At 35.7% G+C, this 17,347-nt stretch overlaps 1 non-coding gene across 1 annotated transcript; it reads right to left on the bottom strand.

Moving 5' to 3' along the window:
* Positions 1–15,860: 15,860 nt before the first annotated feature.
* On the bottom strand, positions 15,861–15,968 carry LOC112780765 (small nucleolar RNA R71). The gene has a single exon (XR_003191581.1). It is a non-coding gene; the product is annotated as a small nucleolar RNA R71 (small nucleolar RNA).
* Positions 15,969–17,347: the final 1,379 nt, after the last annotated feature.

Raw genomic sequence — 17,347 nt, forward strand, 5'->3', positions numbered from 1 at the left:
AGACTAGGAAAAGAACCGATGGTAACAGAACCTCCAGCCTACGATGCAAGAAAATTCATATCTCAATTTCATGAAGGAAGATACCACAGGCTCATGAAGTCAAAGCGCATTATTTATGAGATGGGCTTCGAGCTAAGGGAAGGGGAGTACCCCATAATGAAGCAAATCACTAATGAAAGAAGATGGGAGCTTCTATGCGATCCTCTCACTGATATTAGTGCAGTGCTGATCAGAGAATTTTATGCAAACACGGTGAAAGAAAGCGAAAATAGTGTCTCCTACAAGAGCTATGTTAGAGGAGTTGAAGTGGATTTCAGTCCAGCATCCATTACAAGGGCCCTGAAATTGAGAACCATAAATTATGAAGAGCCCAGCTATGAAGCCAGATTGCGAAGGGAGAATGATCCCGATGAGATCCTACAAGGGATATGCTTGGAAGGCACAGACTGGGAAAGAGATTCAAAAGGAGCTCCAAGCCACTTGAAGAGAATGAATCTTACCCCTGAAGCCAAGGGATGGTACGAGGTAGTAAAAAGATCCATACTTCCCACTGGGAACACCTCATCTGTTATAATTAAGCGTGCACTCTTAGTATACTGTATCCTACATGGAGGAAAAATTAATTTGGCACAACTTATTGCCAACAGTATCCAAGAAATGGCTGAAAACACAAGCACTTTAAGTAGGCTTGGCCATCCAAGCACCATCCTAAGGCTCTGCAATAACGCTAGAGTGATCTTTGAAGATGAGAACATGGAGAAAGTAAAGAAAGGGAAGGGAATTACAAAGAGAAGCATGGAAGGCATTAATGAAGAAGATGAGCAAGAAGAAGAACCCCAAAGGAGAAGAAGATCTCAAAGGGAAGGAGAGCAAACTCTTGGTGCCATAGATTTAAGTCAATTGCAGAGGACTCTTGAGAAAATATCACAACAAAATGAAAGAGCACAAGAACAGTACTCAAGGCAACAAGAGCAATATCTAGAGCACCAAGAGCAATATTTGAGAGATAGGGAGCAAAACGAAGCTTGGCAGCACAGAATGGAGGAAAGATTGGAGAGCTGGCAACAACAATAAATGGCCCAACAACAAGAATTTCAAGCCAAGATTCTTGAAGGACAAAGGGAACTCACAACATGACTTCAAGAGTCATATGATAAGATGTTCCTGACCCAAGTCAAGTATGGGGAGTATACTCACAACCTGTATCAGTGGAAGAACATTCATCACACTATTGGAGAAGTTAGACATGTGTAACAATCAGACTGTAATGAGGATGTGCAAGCAAGGTTGGAGTATTTAACCCGCTGCATGCCAGTACTAAATCCACAAATCAAATCATTTGATCAATGCCAAGAACTTAGAGACCGCCAGGCAGCAAAGTCTCGGCTTAATACCCAGGTGGCATTCCAAAGATTAGAGGCAGTCGGGCTTTCAGGTCTCACAGATCCTATTTGGGAAAGAAGATGTCCTCGTGAAAAAGCTCAAGATTATACACAGACGAGGAAGAGGAAGAAGGGAGAATCCAGCAAATCCAAAAGAATGGAAATGCCTGACAAATAGAGGTGGTGAAGCTCCTTTCCTTACTTTTACTTAAATAAGGAAGATGCATGTCTGAAACATGATATGCCTCCAATTGCTTTATGTTTTACTATTTCTTTTGTTTACATTAGTAGTTAGTCAAGAATAAAATATCTGCATAATGAGTTTCATCATTCATCAGCTTGAATGCTTTGTTTTGTTTCCCATGCTGTCTGAATAAAAGAGAGATGCTTGATCTAGAAAAGTAATTGTTCAATGTTGCAAAAGTTAGAATGAAAGTTAGTGGTGGTGTGTGTTTGATTCAATTGATAGCTCATAGAATAAATGCTGAAGAATGACTTGTTACTTGAAGTTTAAGCCAGTTTGCTGCTATGACCCTTTAATTAATGAAAGCCCCTTGAAAATAACCAAAACAGAAAGAAAAAGAAAGAAAAAAAAGCCAAAAGTTGGCAAAGAAACAAACAATAAGGCTAGACACCAATAGCTTGGACCCTAGGACATGTGCCTGTGGTGTTTATGTACTAGGATATGCTTGGACAAGTAGGTTCTAAGGAGTATTTTAAAACTTGGCAACTTAGATCAACTGATTTGGGATTGCCAACTGAAAGTCCACAATAAAGAGCAACCTAGCTACAAAACATTTAGTGATCCAAAGAGATGCTGAGCATCAATGATCCTAGGAAGAAAAAAAAGTGAGCCATGTGTCTGTGATGAAAAAAATGTTGAGTGAAAATAAGCCAAAGGCCACTGCAACATTTGCCACCAAGCCTTTAATAAGTAATAAGCTCTTTATGCAAAAGAAAGAAGAAAAGCTAACAAGGGAAATGATTAAAAAGTAAGGCATTGTAGCAGCAACCTTGGTGAACCCTTGAGGGAGCATTGTTTGTTTTGACAGCAAGTAATAAATAAGCTATTCTTGATCTGCATAAAACCCCATAAACAAAATTCAACTCTTTTCCTAATAAGGACATGCATACTTATCTATTTCATTCTATCTTATCTTATGTTTAAGTGCTTGCTTGGGGACAAGCAAGTTTTAAATTTGGTGTTGTGATGACAAGTCATCTTAGCCTAGTTTTACTAGCCTTTTTCTTTGTTTTTATTTGGTTTTATGCACTTTCTTACATTCTAAGTAAGTAATTTGGAATGGAAATGCATGGTTTCATTGAATCAAAAAACCACCATTTAATTGATGCTAAATCATGAAGTTTAAGCTAAATTTAATTAATTTTTAATGATTTATAAACCTTGTGAATTTGGTGATACTTTGATTGGTTGTTTTGATTACTTGTAGGTGAAGAAAAGAAAAAAATAAGAAAAGCGTAGCCTAAGGAGCATGATCTAAGCAAAGAAAGAAAGCCTGGCACAAAGAAGAGAAGCGTGGCTTAAGGAAGGAAAAGCGTGGGTGAAGTCAAGAAACAAGGGCACAAAGCTCTTGCCAAGAGCTTTAAAGCTCTTGTGGAAAGCTTTCCTTTAAAGAATCAGAAGCCAAGCTCTTGCCAAGAGCTTTATCAATAACACATGAAGAAGGAACCAAGAGCCAAGCTCTTGGCAAAGAGCTTTTTCGTGCATGCCTTGGAGAAAATCAAGAAGGAAAAGCTCACTAATGCACTCACCAAGACTTGAACCCATGACCAAGGGGAGGGAGGCCAGCGCTACTTCACAAGGAAAAACAAGCCAAAATTAGCTTGTTTTCACTCACCAAGGTTCGAACTAGGCACCTCAAGGAAGCAAGGCATTGTGCGCCACTCATGTGCCAAGAAAAATTGGCTTGTCTTCCTTCACCAAGGATTGAACCGGGCACCTCAAGGAAGCAAGACTTTGGGGGCTTTTCTAGTGCCAAGGAAATTAGCTCCACAAGTGCTCCACCCAAGACTTGAACCAGGGACCTCAAGGACAAGTAAAGCTCTTGCCAAGAGCATTCAAGCTCTTGCAAAGAGCTTTGTTCTCTTGGACCGTGCGCAATACATTGGAAGGAAAGGGAACCAAAGCTCTTGGCCAAAGCTCTTGCCAAGAGCCGAACTCTTCCCTGGGAGGTGCACCATGGGCTAAAAATTGAACTAAAAATCCAAATTAATTCATTTCTTCACCAAATCAAAAGCCCATCCAAATTCTAAAATCCAAGAATAGAAAGTGTATAAATAGGAGCTAGTTTAATGTAATTAGAACCTTTTGACACCTCTAGATTTTACTTTGAATTTTCCTTTTAATTGTCATTTTTATTTTTGAGCTTTTTACTTGTGAATTGGGATCTTAGAGAATTTGGAAGGAGAATTGATCTCTCTTCTTCCTTGTTCTTGCTTGAGCACTCTTTTATTTTCTTGTTTTTGATCTTGGGTGAAGAATTGAAGAACTTCTGTTTAAATCTCACCTTGGGATCTCTTGTTTACTTCTTCTGCATAATTGAATTTCAATTTCTATTTACTGCTTCATCTTCTCTTTAATTCTGCAATTTACTTTTCTTTACTTCTTTTGCAATTAATCTTGTTGGATCAAGGAAGGATTTGAGATCTAGACTTATTTTCTAGTCTCTTCCACTCCTGAGATCTTCAACCTCTTTTAAATTGCTGCAAATTAAGCACAAGTCATTTTCTGTTTTAATTTCTCAAGCATTTCTACTTTTCTGTTTAGATTTACTTTACTTCAATCCACATTCTATTCTTCTGTTTTGTTGTAATTTACTTCCTCTTGTTTAAATTCTGCAATCCCAACTCCCAATCCCTTTTACAATTCAAGCAATTTACATTTCTTGCACTTTAAGATTCAGTCATTTACATTTCTTGCAATCTAAGTTTCTGCAATTTACATTACTTGTTCTTTATGATTCAGCTTATTTACTTTCTTTGCTCTTTAATTTCCTACAATTTACCCCTCTCCCTTTACATTTCAAGCAATTTAGTTTCTGTCAAATACAAACAACTCAACCAATACTTGATTCGCTTGACTAAATCAACCACTAAACTAAAATTGCTCAATCCCTCAATCCCTATGGGATCGACCTCACTCATGTGAGTTATTATTACTTGATGCGACCCGGTATACTTGCCGGTGAGTTTTGTGTTGGATCGTTTTCCACAACATCAACCATATACATCCCTACCTTTACCCTAGCCTCATTACAACCTACGAATAAGTCCTCATGATGAATGTATGCATGCATTGAATAATTGTTGATTGTTAAATGAAAAACAAATCATGGAAAGCATGATTAGAAGAGAATTGAGTGATCAACCCTATACACTTGAGCGACTAGAGTGGATACACTTCCGGTGAGAGTTCGATGCTCAATTCCTTGTTCCTGGCTTTCATGAGCTTTCCTCTTGCAAGTCTATTTGAACTTTATTTTGATATTTGAATGGTAGGATTCATGAATCTTCATATGATCTTAGCCCTACTTGCTTATATATGTTCTTGGAGATTGATTCATTTTTAACCAGGTAGATAGAATCATCTTGCATTTAGTACATTCATATAGATAGGTGCATATAGTTTATTTGCATTGAATAAATGTTCATACCCCTTTTCTTGTCCTTCCTTATTCTTTGCGTTGGAAAGTTAACATCCTGGGCTTCAAAATGATATAAAATTTGCCATAGTTGCCTGCCGTTTAGGGACGTGTACGTGTGGATCACACGCACGCGTCGCAGGTTCAGTGTGGACCAATTTGGGCAAAATGTGGCCAGCGATTTCTAGCTCATTTTGGGCCCAATACAACTCATTTCTAATGCTATTGAACCCAAGGATTGAGGAGGGAATGAACCAAGTAGCCATAGTTTAGTTTTGCATCATGTTGTAGGTAGAATTCTAGAGAGAGAAGCTCTCCCTTCTCTCTAGAATTTAGGGTAGTTTAGGTCAAATTCTCTTGGATCTAACTTTTGATTCTTGTTTTGATTTAGCTTTCCCTCTTAATTTCTTGTTATTAAATCTTTGATCTTCTAGTTTTACTTGTTAATTTCTTATTTTACTCTCTTTTATGTTGATGAACAATTATTGGATCTTGATTTCTCTTAATGCAATTTTATGTTTCTATGTCTCTTTTATGTTGATCTTGATTGCTATTATTGATTTCTTACTTATGTTAGTTGTGGGTTCCTTTAATTCTTGCATTTTATGATGTTTACTTTTCTTGCACACTAAGTGTTTGATAAAATGTTTCCTCTAGTTTTTGAGTAGTTTTCTTGACTCTTGGCCTAGGCTAAGGGAATTGAGTGACCTTGAGTCATTGGTCTCATTGAATTGGTGATTTGGGAACCCTTGGTGGTCAATTTGATAACCATTGACACTAGCCTACTACTAAGTTAATTGGTAGCTAGGTTAGGGCTTATGGATTGATGTTGATCAAGTCATTTGATATACTTCAAGTATAGAAGTACACTTAATGAGCTTGGTTCCTCATAATTGTCAATATATGGTTTGTTGACAAGGATGGTGATCTCAATTTCCCATGTCTTAGTCAAGAGTTCTTTCCATTTCTTTTATTAGTTCTTGTTATTTTACTTTCTTGTCATATACTTTCTTGTCAATTTCCAAATCAAACCCCCCTTGCATCTTCATAGCCAATAATTGAGAACTTCATTGCAATTCCTTGTGAGACGACCCGAGGTTTAAATACTTCGGTTAATTTTTCTTGGGGTTTGTACTTGTGACAACCAAAATTTTTAATGTGAGAATTGTTTGTTGGTTTGGAGCTATGCTTACAACGAAGTTCTTATTTCTATAAGAGAAATTCTAGACCGACACGACAATTTTCATTATCAATCTTTTCTGGAGCTACAAAAGTTTAAATTAAGTGTTCTCAATGGCTATAGAAAGTTGACTTCTATAGCTTTCCAGAAATGTTTACTAGTCCATACTTTACTTCAGATTAGAAGGCCAAAAACTGGCGTCCAACGCCAGCCTCTTGCCCCCTTCCAAGCGTCCAGCACCCAAGGAGCAGAGACCAACATCCAAACGCCCAGAGTGGACCCCTAGCCAGCGTTCAATGCCCTAGAGGCCTCATAGCACGTGGATCTCATCAAAGCTCAGCCCAAGCACTCACCAAGTGGGCCCCAAAAGTGGATTTTAGCACTAAATAGACTGTTTTACCCTTACTAGTCATCTGTTTAGTATTTAAGAGTTATTTTACATTATCCCAAGGAAGGACACACCATATTTTCGTTTACCACATTGTATGTCCTTTCAATATGAGTTTCTAAACCTCCTAGGTTGAGGGGAGGAGCCCTGCTGAGTCCTATGAATTAATAAAATTATTACTATTTCGCTTCGATCCGTGTTTGATTTAAGTCTAAGATGTATATTCGTTCTTCAACATGGTGAATAGAATGACCAGTGACAATTAGCTCTATTCATTATACTAGGACCGCGTGCTTGACAAACACCCATGTCTACTTGGGTTCATGTGAATACTTCAGTGGAAAATATTGAACCGCCAGCTTGATTATACATCTCTCAGACGGCTAATCCACGACTTCGTTGGGGACTTCTCGAGACACCAGTTCAGTCAATTTTTGGGGAGATTAGGGTCTTTGTGGTAGAGGCTAGAAGCCAAAGATGCAACATTCTCTGATCTGGAAGATCCGACCTTGTTTGTGGCATTTTGAGTAGGATCATTAAGGAGAATGGACTGTACGAGCTTCACCCTCAATCAGAATGGATCCACACTAACCCTAGGGTTCAGATCTGGAGGAGTATTGACGACCTCTCAATAAAGGCGTTGATCACATGTAGGCTGCCATGCAAGAAATCACTCACAAGCAAAGAAGACAGTAATACCAGAGTTAATTCAGAAAGACAAAGCAACTCCAATCCTTAACCATAATCCTTTTATTGATTCCATTCCAATTCACAAATACAAATAACAAATAGTCAACCCTTCTATCTGCCTGACTAAGACCTGCAAGATAACCATAGCTTGCTTCAAACCACGATTCTTGTGGGATCGACCCTGACTCACTCAAGTATTACTTGGATGACCCAATGCACTTGCTAGTACTGCTGTACAAAAGTGTGGGGATTCGTGCACCAAGTTTTTAGCACCGTTGCCGGGGATTGTTCGAGTTTGGACAACTGACAGATTGTCTTGCTCCATAGATCAGGTATTTTATTTAATTTTCTTTGAGTCTTTTATTTTTATTTTCTTCTTCTTTATTTTCGAAAAAAAAATCAAAACTTTTTCAAAAATATTTTTCTTTTCTTTGTTTAATCTTTGTTCTTGGTTTGAGTCTTGTATTCTTGTTCTTCTTGAGTTTTCTTTTTCTTTGAGTCTTTTTTTCTAAAAAAATTTCAAAATTAGTGTATTTTTGTTTGAGTCTTGTTTTTAAGTTTGGTGTCTTCTTGTGTTTTTCGTTATATTTTTCAAAAATTTGGTGTTTAGTTTTCAAAAATTTTAAGTTCGGTGTTCTTTGTGTGTTCTTGTATTCTTTAAATTTCTTGAGTCTTGTTCTTTGTGTTCTTGTTAATCTTCAAAGTGTTCTTGTATTTTCTTTTTATTTTGATCTTAAAATTTTTAAGTTTGGTGTCCCATTGTGTTTTTGCCTTAAATTTTTGAAAACTTGGGGTGCTAGATCTAAAAATTTTAAGTTTTGTGTCTTTTACTTGTTTTTCTCTTTCCTCATTAAATTCAAAAATAAAAAAATATCTTTTCTATTTTTATTTTAACTTAATTTTAAAATTTTTATCTTATCTTATCTTAGTTTTCAATTTTCAAAAAAATCTTATTTTTTTTCAAAATTTTATCTTATCTTTTTCAAATTTCAAATTTAAGAATTCAAATTTCAAATTTCAATAATCTGGAACATCTGGTTCGAGAGGAATAGAAGGATTTTTCAGAATCATGCCAAAGGTGTAGCTGAAATTATCAACTTGGTTTTGCTTAGTTGCAATGAGTGGAGATGTGTGGATCCCATTTGTTGTTGATGGCTATGTCGGAGATGATTTAGGGATTGTCGCTTGGTTTATATTTTGGTTTTTGTTCTTTGTTGTTCGTTGTTTAGTTCGTTCTGCTCCACTTCAGTGTGTTGAGCTCTTTTATTTCAAAAAAAAAAATTCAAATTTTAAATCTCATCTTTTTCAATTTTTTTCAAAATCTTATCTTATCTTTTCTAATCTCAAATTTTAAAATAAAATCTTTTTCAAATCTTTTTAATTTCTTATCTTATCTTTTCTTATCTTTTTTAATTTCAAACTTTTAAATTCAAATCTTTTCTTATCTTCTATCTTATTTTAAATTCAAATCTTTCCTTAATTAATTGCTTATTTCTCTCTCTTCTTTTTCAAAACTCCCTAACTAACTCTTCTCTCTTCTAATTTTTGAAAAGTCTTTCTATTTCTCTCTCATCTATTTTCGAAAATCACTAACTAATTTTCAATTCCTTTTTAAATTATTGACCTTAATTTTTTAAATTAATTAATAAATAAAACAAAAACAAAAATATTTTAATTTTTATTTATCTTTTCTATTTCTAATTCTTCTCCTACTTACTTCTATTTATTCAAACTCTACTCTTCTCTCATCTTCCATCTTCACTTTTCTATCTTCCTCTTCTGTCTTCACATCTCACTAGGAGTATTCTATACTCAAATCAGACATATAAGCTTCCTTCCTTTCTTTTCTTCTTTTCTTATTTATGACCAGGAATAGGAATAAAGAACCTCTTTTTAATCTTAATCTTGAACCTGAGAAAACTCTAAGGAGGCATTTGCAACAAGCTAAGGCACAACACTCCAGAAGAAACCTCTCAGAAAATATTGAACAAGAAATAGAAGACATGGCCGAACCTCAAGAGGAAGCAAGAAAGTTTCTTGGTGACTACACCATGCCTACTGATGCACCACTACTTCATGGTACATTTGTACTTAATTGAGTGAATTTTATCCACTAAACTCACACTTATTCATATAATTTGCATGTTTTATATTTTTCTTCCTAATTCCGTGCTATGATTGAAAACATGCTTCTTTGGCCTTAAATTACTAATTTTAATTCTCTCTTATTACCATTCGATGCCATGATATGTGTGTTAAGTGTTTCCAAGGTTCATAGGGCAGGAATGACTTAGAGGATGGAAAGGAAGCATGCAAAAGTGGAAGGAATACAAGAAATTGAAGGAATTGTTAAGCTGTTAACCCTGACCTCTTTGTACTAAATCGACCATAACTTGAGCTACAGAGGTCTAAATGAGGCGGTTCTAGTTGCGTTAGAAAGCTAACATCCGGGGCTTCGAAATAATATATATATTTTCATAGTTGCCATGCTGTTAGGCAACACGCACACGTGGATTACACGTACGCGTGACCTTGCGAAAGTTCAATCGACGCGTACGCATGGGCGACGCGTACGCGTGACAGAGCTACGTGCTGGACGTATCAGAAATCACTGGAGGCAATTTCTGGGTTATTTTTAGCCCAGTTTCAAGCCCAAAAAACATAGATTAGAGGCTGCGGAGTGGGGGAATCACATTCATTCATTCACACAACATTCATTCACATAATTTGAGGGTTTTAGATGTAGTTTTCTAGAGAGAGAGAGGCTCTCTCCTCTCTCTGGGTTTTAGGATTCTTAGGTTTAGCTATTTTCAATTTTAGATTTTTACTTTGCTTTACTTTAGTTTTCTTCTACTCTTATTAGTTCTAGCACTTTAGTTTATCTATTTCTCTTGTTTGTTTATTTAATTTCCCAATTTTGTTTATGAATTCTCATGTTAGATTTGATTTTCTATTTAATGCAATTTGAATTATTTCATATTTATTGCTTCTTCTATTATTTATTAGTCATTGATGTTTTCAATTGGTAGTTTGGATATAATATTCCTTGCTAGTTTTCTATGTTTTTATGTTGTGCCTACCAAGTGTTTGATAAAATGCTTGGGAGGATTTTAAGCTAGATTTTTATATTCTTGGTTTTGGTTGAGTAATTGAAGACTCTTGAGTTATCAAACTCCTTTGTTGATTGAAGATTGAAAGTTGCTAGTTGTTTTAGATCCCTCTAAAGCTAGTTTTTCCTTAGGAGTTGACTAGGACTTGAGGAATCAAATTGATTCATCCACTTGACTTTCTTTCATAGTTTGAGGTTAACTAAGTGGGAGCAATGGATAATTCTCATCACAATTGATAAGGATAACTAGGATAAGACTTCTAATTTTCACACCTTGCCAAGAGTTTTCATAGTTATTAATTTAATTTTTCGCCATTTTATTTCCTTGTTCCTTATTTCAAAAACCCAAAAAGATACAATCTCATCACCAATTATAAGTACACTTCCCTGCAATTCCTTGAGAGACGACCCGAGATTTAAATACTTTGGTTTATTTTTATTGGGTTTGCTTAAGTGACAACCAAATTTTTGTATGAAAGGATTCTTTGTTGGTTTAGAAACTATACTAGCAAGGAGAATTTATTGAGGAATTCTAAACCGTCAAAAATCCGTTCATCGAAATGGCGCCGTTGCCGGGGAATTGCAAACGTTTGTCTTATTATTGGTTATTGTGAATATTGTGAATAATTTTTCTTTTTCGTTTCTTTGTTAGTTGTTTCTAGTTTTAGGAGTTTATTCTCATTATTTTCTTATTAGTTTTTGTTTTTACTTTCTTTTGTTACTATGAATTCTCACCCTTTTGGCTATAAGTTTGATCACAATTATGTTGTAGGAAATGGAAGCTACAATAAGAACATGCATCAAGGTTGGATCAATCAAAGATGGGAGGAGCCACAAGGATATGATCAACCCTTTCAGCAACAACCCCCTCCAATGTGCCATGAGCAACAACCATTTTATGATGCGTACCAAGACAATGGTTATGGTGGACCTCTTCGTGACAATCAACACCCACCACAAAATACCTATGTACCCCCTCTTCAAAATAGTTTTGAACCACCATACTCACGAGCCCCCTACTACCAAACACCCTCATATGATCCTAACCCTTATCCACCATACCAACCACCTTATGAGCCATATGAACCATATATAGAACCACCCCAATTCTAACCCAATTACTTCCAAGAACCACCACCTCCATATATACCATGTCCATATCCATCAATCCAAGAGCCATATGATCCTAATTATGTTATCCAAGAGGAATAAGAGTCAAAGGATCATCTCAAGGAGACACTGGATCAATTTTAAGCAACCCTTCATCAATTAGAATAAGTGGAAATCTGGAAAGTACACGAAGCTCTCATGGCTAAAGCATCTCAACCTGAGAACAAGGAATTGAAGTGTGTTGTGCAACAAGTGGAAAATATGGATAGTGTTGAACCGCCACATCCTTATTATGATGAACCACCCTTATATCATGAACCTTTCCTCCCAAGTAATGAACCCTCATATCCACCCCAATCTCCAATGAATGACACTCTAAGTGTTCTTCTTCAAGGGCAAAGAGAGCTGCAAAGGACGACACAAGAGTTCATAGCTACCTTGACTGAGGAAGTAGGTAATTTAGCCTCTCTGCGTTTCGATACTCAAATCACTCTGATGAGCGGATAATTTATACGCTTTTTGGCATTGTTTTTAGGTAGTTTTTAATATGTTTTAGTTACTTTTTATTATATTTTTATTATTTTTTATGCAAAAATCATATTTCTGGAATTTACTATGAGTTTGTGTATTTTTTTGTAATTTCAGGTATTTTCTGGATGAAATTGAGGGACCTGAGCAAAAGTCTGATTCAAAGGCTGAGAAAGGACTGCAGTTGCTGTTGGATTCTGACCCTTCTGCATTCGAAGTGGATTTTCTAGAGCTAAAGAAGCCCAATTGGTGCGCTTTTAATTGTGTTGAAAAGTAGACATCTTGGGCTTTCCAGCAATGTATAATAGTCCATACTTTGCTCGAGATTTGATGGCCCAAACTGGCACCAGAATTGGAGTTAAACGCCCAAACTGGCATCCAAGCTGGCGTTTAACTCTAGAAAAGGCCTATGCACGTGTAAATCTCAATGCTTAGCCCAAGCACACACCAAGTAAGCCCCAGAAGTGGATTTTTGCATTATCTGCACTTAGTTACTTATTTTTTGTAATCCTTAGTAACTAGTTTAGTATAAATAGCACTTTTTACTATTGTATAAGGGAGCTTATACCATTTTTCACATTTGGGAGGCTGGCCATTCGGCCATGCCTAGACCTTTTTCTCTTATGTATTTTGCAACGGTGGAGTTTCTACACCTCATAGATTAAGGTGCGGAGCTCTGTTGTTCTTCATGAATTAATGCAAGTACTATTGTTTCTCTTTCAATTCACACTTACTTCTTCTCCAAGATATACTCTTGTATTTAATTCAGTTAACTTAGAATGAAGGGGTAACCCGTGACAATCACTCACTATCTTCGTTACTCGCTTAGCCAAGATCCGCGTGCTTGACAACCACAAGCGGTTTACATGATGTTCAACATAATGATTGGACGACAGCCGGAGTATAGTCTCTGAGGTTTCTGATCCACAGATTTGACTTGCCTCTCCTGACAATAAAGCATTCGAATCCGTGAGATCAGAACCTTCGTGGTAGAGACTAGAACCAATTGGCAGCATTCCTGAGATCCGGAAAGTCTAAACCTTGTCTGTGGTATTCCGAGTAGGATCTGGGATGGGATGACTGTGACGAACTTCAAACTCACGAATGTTGGACGCATTGACAGTGTGCAAAAGGATAGAGAGATTCTATTCCGACATAAGTGAGAACCGACAGATGATTAGTCGTGCGGTAGCTGTGCCTGGCATTTTTCATCCGAGACGAGAGATCTGACAGTTGATTAGTCGTACAGAAACTGTACCTGGACCATTTTCACTGAGAGGAAGGATGGTAGCCATTGACAACAGTGATCCACCAACATACAGCTTGCCATGGAAGGGAGCACACATAATTGGATGAAGACAATAGGAAAGCAGAGGTTCAGGAGAAACAAAGCATCTCCAAACGCTTATCTCAAATTTCCACCAATGAATTACATAAGTATCTTATTTTATTTTATGTTTTATTTATCTTTTAATTATCAAAACCTCATAACCATTTGAATCCGCCTGACTAAGATTTACAGGATGACCATAGCTTTCTTCAACCCGGCAATCTCTGTGGGATCAACCCTTACTCGCGTAAGGTTTTGTTACTTGGACGACCCAGTGCACTTGCTGGTTAGTTGTACCGGAGTTGTGAAAAGTGTGATCACAATTCCGTGCACCAAGTTTTTGGTGCCGTTGCCGGGGATTGTTCGAGTTTCAACAACTGACGGTTCATCTTGTTTCTTAGATTGGGTAATTTTATTTTATGTTTAAGCTTTTTATTTTTATTTTCGAATAAAAATAAAAATAAGAAATATAAAAAAAATTTAATAAAATCATAAAAACCAAAAAATTTTTGTGTTTCTTGTTTGAGTCTTGTGTCAAATTTTAAGTTTGGTGTCAACTGCATTTTTTTATTTAACTTTCTTAAAATTTTTGAAAATTCATGCATTATGTTCTTCATGATCTTCAAGTTGTTCTTGATGATTTTCTTTGTTTGATCTTTACATTTTCTTGTTTTTCATATGTATTTTCAAATTGTTAATGTCCCTAATACAAAAGTTCTTAAGTTTGGTGTTTTGCATGTCTTTCTTTTCTTAAAAATTTTCAAAAATATATTCTTGATGTTCATCCTGATCTTCAAAGTGTTCTTGGTGTTCATCTTGACAGTCAAAGTACTCTTGCATGCATTATTTGTTTTGATCTTAAATTTTTATGTTTTGTTTCATTTTGTTGTTTTTCTCTCCCCTCATTAAAAATTCAAAAGTAAAAAAAAATATTTTCCTTATTCTTCTCATAATTTTTGAAATTTTGAGTTAACTTGGTCAAAAATTTTTAAAATTTAGTTGTTTCTTGTTAGTCAAGTCAAAATTTCAATTTAAAAACTTTATCTTTTCAAATCTTTTTCAAAATCAATTCTTTTTCATTTTTTTTATGATTTTCGAATTTCATTCTTAAAATTTTTCAAAATCTTTTTCATTTTTATTTTAGTTTTTTCGAAAATTTTAAAACTAATTTTTAAAAATCCTTTTTCTTAATTTTATTTCATATTTTCGAAAATCCTTGCTAACAATTAATGTTTTGATTCAAAAATTTCAAGTTTGTTACTTTCTTATTAAGAAAGGTTCAATCTTTAAATTCTAGAATCATATCTTTTAGTTTCTTATTAGTCAAGTCATCAACTTTAATTTTAAAAATCAAATCTTTTTAATTTCTTTTTCAATTCTTTGTCAAAATAAATTTCAATCATATCTTTTTAAAATTTTAATTTCAAAATCTTTTTCTAACTTCTTATCTTTTCAAAATTTATTTTCAAATCTTTTTCAACTAACTACTTGACTTGTTTGTTTTAATTTTAAAAGTTTACTATTTTTTTTCTTTGTCAAAACCACCTAACTACTTTTTCACTTCTCATTTTCGAAAATAACTAACCACTTTTTCAAAATTATTTTTAATTAACTAATTGTTTTAAGTTCTAATTTTATTTTATTTCTTTTAATATTTTCGAAACTAACTTAATTAATTAAATAAAAATAAAAATATTTTTCTTTTTTCTCTTCTTAAAATTTGAATACTCTCTCTCTCATCTCTTTCTAATTATTTATTTAATTTCTAACACTTCTCTTCTACTCATAATTTGAACCCTTCTCTCTTCTCTCTGTTCGAATTATTCGTCTCCTCTCTCTTCTCATTCTTCTATTCTTCTATTCTTATACTCGCATAAAGGAATCTCTATACTGTGACATAGAGGATTCCCATTCTCTCTTTGTTCTCTTCTTTTTCATATGAGCAGGAACAAGGATAATGACATTCTTGTTGAAGCTGATCCTGAACCTGAAAGGACTCTGAAGAGGAAGCTAAGAGAAGCTAAGGCACAACACTCTGGAGAGGACCTTACAGAAAATTTCAAAAATGAAGCAGACATGGCAGCAGAACCCAACAACAATGGTGGAGTTGCAAGGAAGATGCTTGGTGACTTCACTGCACCAACTTTCAACTTCTATAGAAGAAGCATCTCAATTCCTACAATTGGAGCAAACAAGTTTGAGCTTAATCCTCAATTAGTTTCTCTAATGCAGCAGAATTGCAAGTTTTATGGACTTCTATTGGAAGATCCTCATCAGTTCTTAGCTGAATTCTTGCAAATCTGTGACACTGTTAAGACCAATGGGGTTAATCGCGAGGTCTACAGACTTCTGCTTTTCCCCTTTGCTGTAAGAGACAGAGCTAGGATATGGTTGGACTCACAACCTAAAGAAAGCCTGAACTCTTGGGAAAAGTTGGTCAATGCTTTCTTGGCTAAATTCTTTCCACTTCAAAGGATGAGCAAGCTTAGAGTGGAAGTCCAAACTTTCAGACAAAAGGAAGGTGAATCCCTCTATGAAGCTTGGGAAAGATACAAGCATTTGATCAGAAGGTGTCCTTCTGACATGCTTTCAGAATGGAGCTTCTTAGGTATATTCTATGATGGTCTGTTTGAATTGTCCAAGATGTCATTGGACCACTCTGCTGGTGGAGATCTTCATTTGAAGAAAACCCCTGCAGAAGCCCAGGAACTCATTGAGATGGTTGCAAATAACCAGTTCATGTACACTTCTGAAAGAAATCCTGTGAATAATGGGATGACTCAGAAGAAAAGAGTTCTTGAGATTGACACTCTGAATGCTATATTGGCTCAGAATAAAATATTAACTCAGCAAGTCAATATGATTTCTCAGAATCTGACTGGAATGCAAGCTGCATCCAGTAGTACTAAAGAAGCCTCCTCTGAAGGAGAAACTTATGACCCTGAGAATCCTGCAATGGAAGAGGTGAATTACATGGTAGAATCCTATTAAAACACCTGTAATCCTTCATGGAGAAATCATCCAAATTTTTCATGGAAGGATCAACAGAAGCCTCAACAAGGCTTCAATAATAATAATGGTGGGAGAAATAGGTTTGGCAATAGCAAGCCTTTTCCATCATCTTCTCAGCAACAGATAGAGAATTCTAAGCAGAGCCTCTCTAACTTAGCAACCATAGTCTCTGATCTATCTAAAACTACTCTCAGTTTCATGACTGAAATAAGGTCCTCCATCAGAAATTTGGAGGCACAAGTGGGTCAGCTGAGTAAAAGAGTTACTGAAATCCCTCCTAGTACTCTCCCAAGCAATACAGAAGAGAATCCAAAGAGAGAGTGCAAGGCCATCAATATATCCAAAGTGGCCGAATCTATAGAGAAGGAAGAGGCAGTGATTTCCAGTGAGGAAGACCTCAATGGACGTCCACTGATCACTAAGGAGTTCTCTAATGAGGAACCAAAGGAATCTGAGGCTCATACAGAGACCATAGAGATTCCACTGAACTTACTATTGCCATTCATGAGCTCTGATGAGTATTCTTCCTCTGAAAAGGATGAAGATATTGTTGAAGAGCAAGTTGCTCGGTATCTAGGAGCAATCATGAAGCTGAATGCCAAGTTATTTGGTAATGAGACTTAGGAGGATGAACCTCCATTGCTCATCAATGAACTGAATACCTTGGTTCAATAGAAATTACTGATGAGCGGATAATTTATACCCTTTTTGGCATTATTTTTACATTGTTTTTAGTTTGATTTAGTTACTTTTAATTATATTTTTATTAGTTTTTATTCAAAAATAATATTTCTGGAATTTACTATGAGTTTGTTTGTTTTTCTATAATTTCAGGTATTTTCTGGCTGAAATTGAGGGACCTGAGCTAAAATCTTATTCAGAGGCTAAAAAAGGACTGCAGGTGCTGTTGGATTCTGACCCTCCTGCACTCAAAGTGGATTTTCCAGAGCTACAGA

This window comes from Arachis hypogaea, chromosome 19, assembly GCF_003086295.3.
Source record: "Arachis hypogaea cultivar Tifrunner chromosome 19, arahy.Tifrunner.gnm2.J5K5, whole genome shotgun sequence".
Classification (NCBI taxonomy): Eukaryota; Viridiplantae; Streptophyta; class Magnoliopsida; order Fabales; family Fabaceae; genus Arachis; species Arachis hypogaea.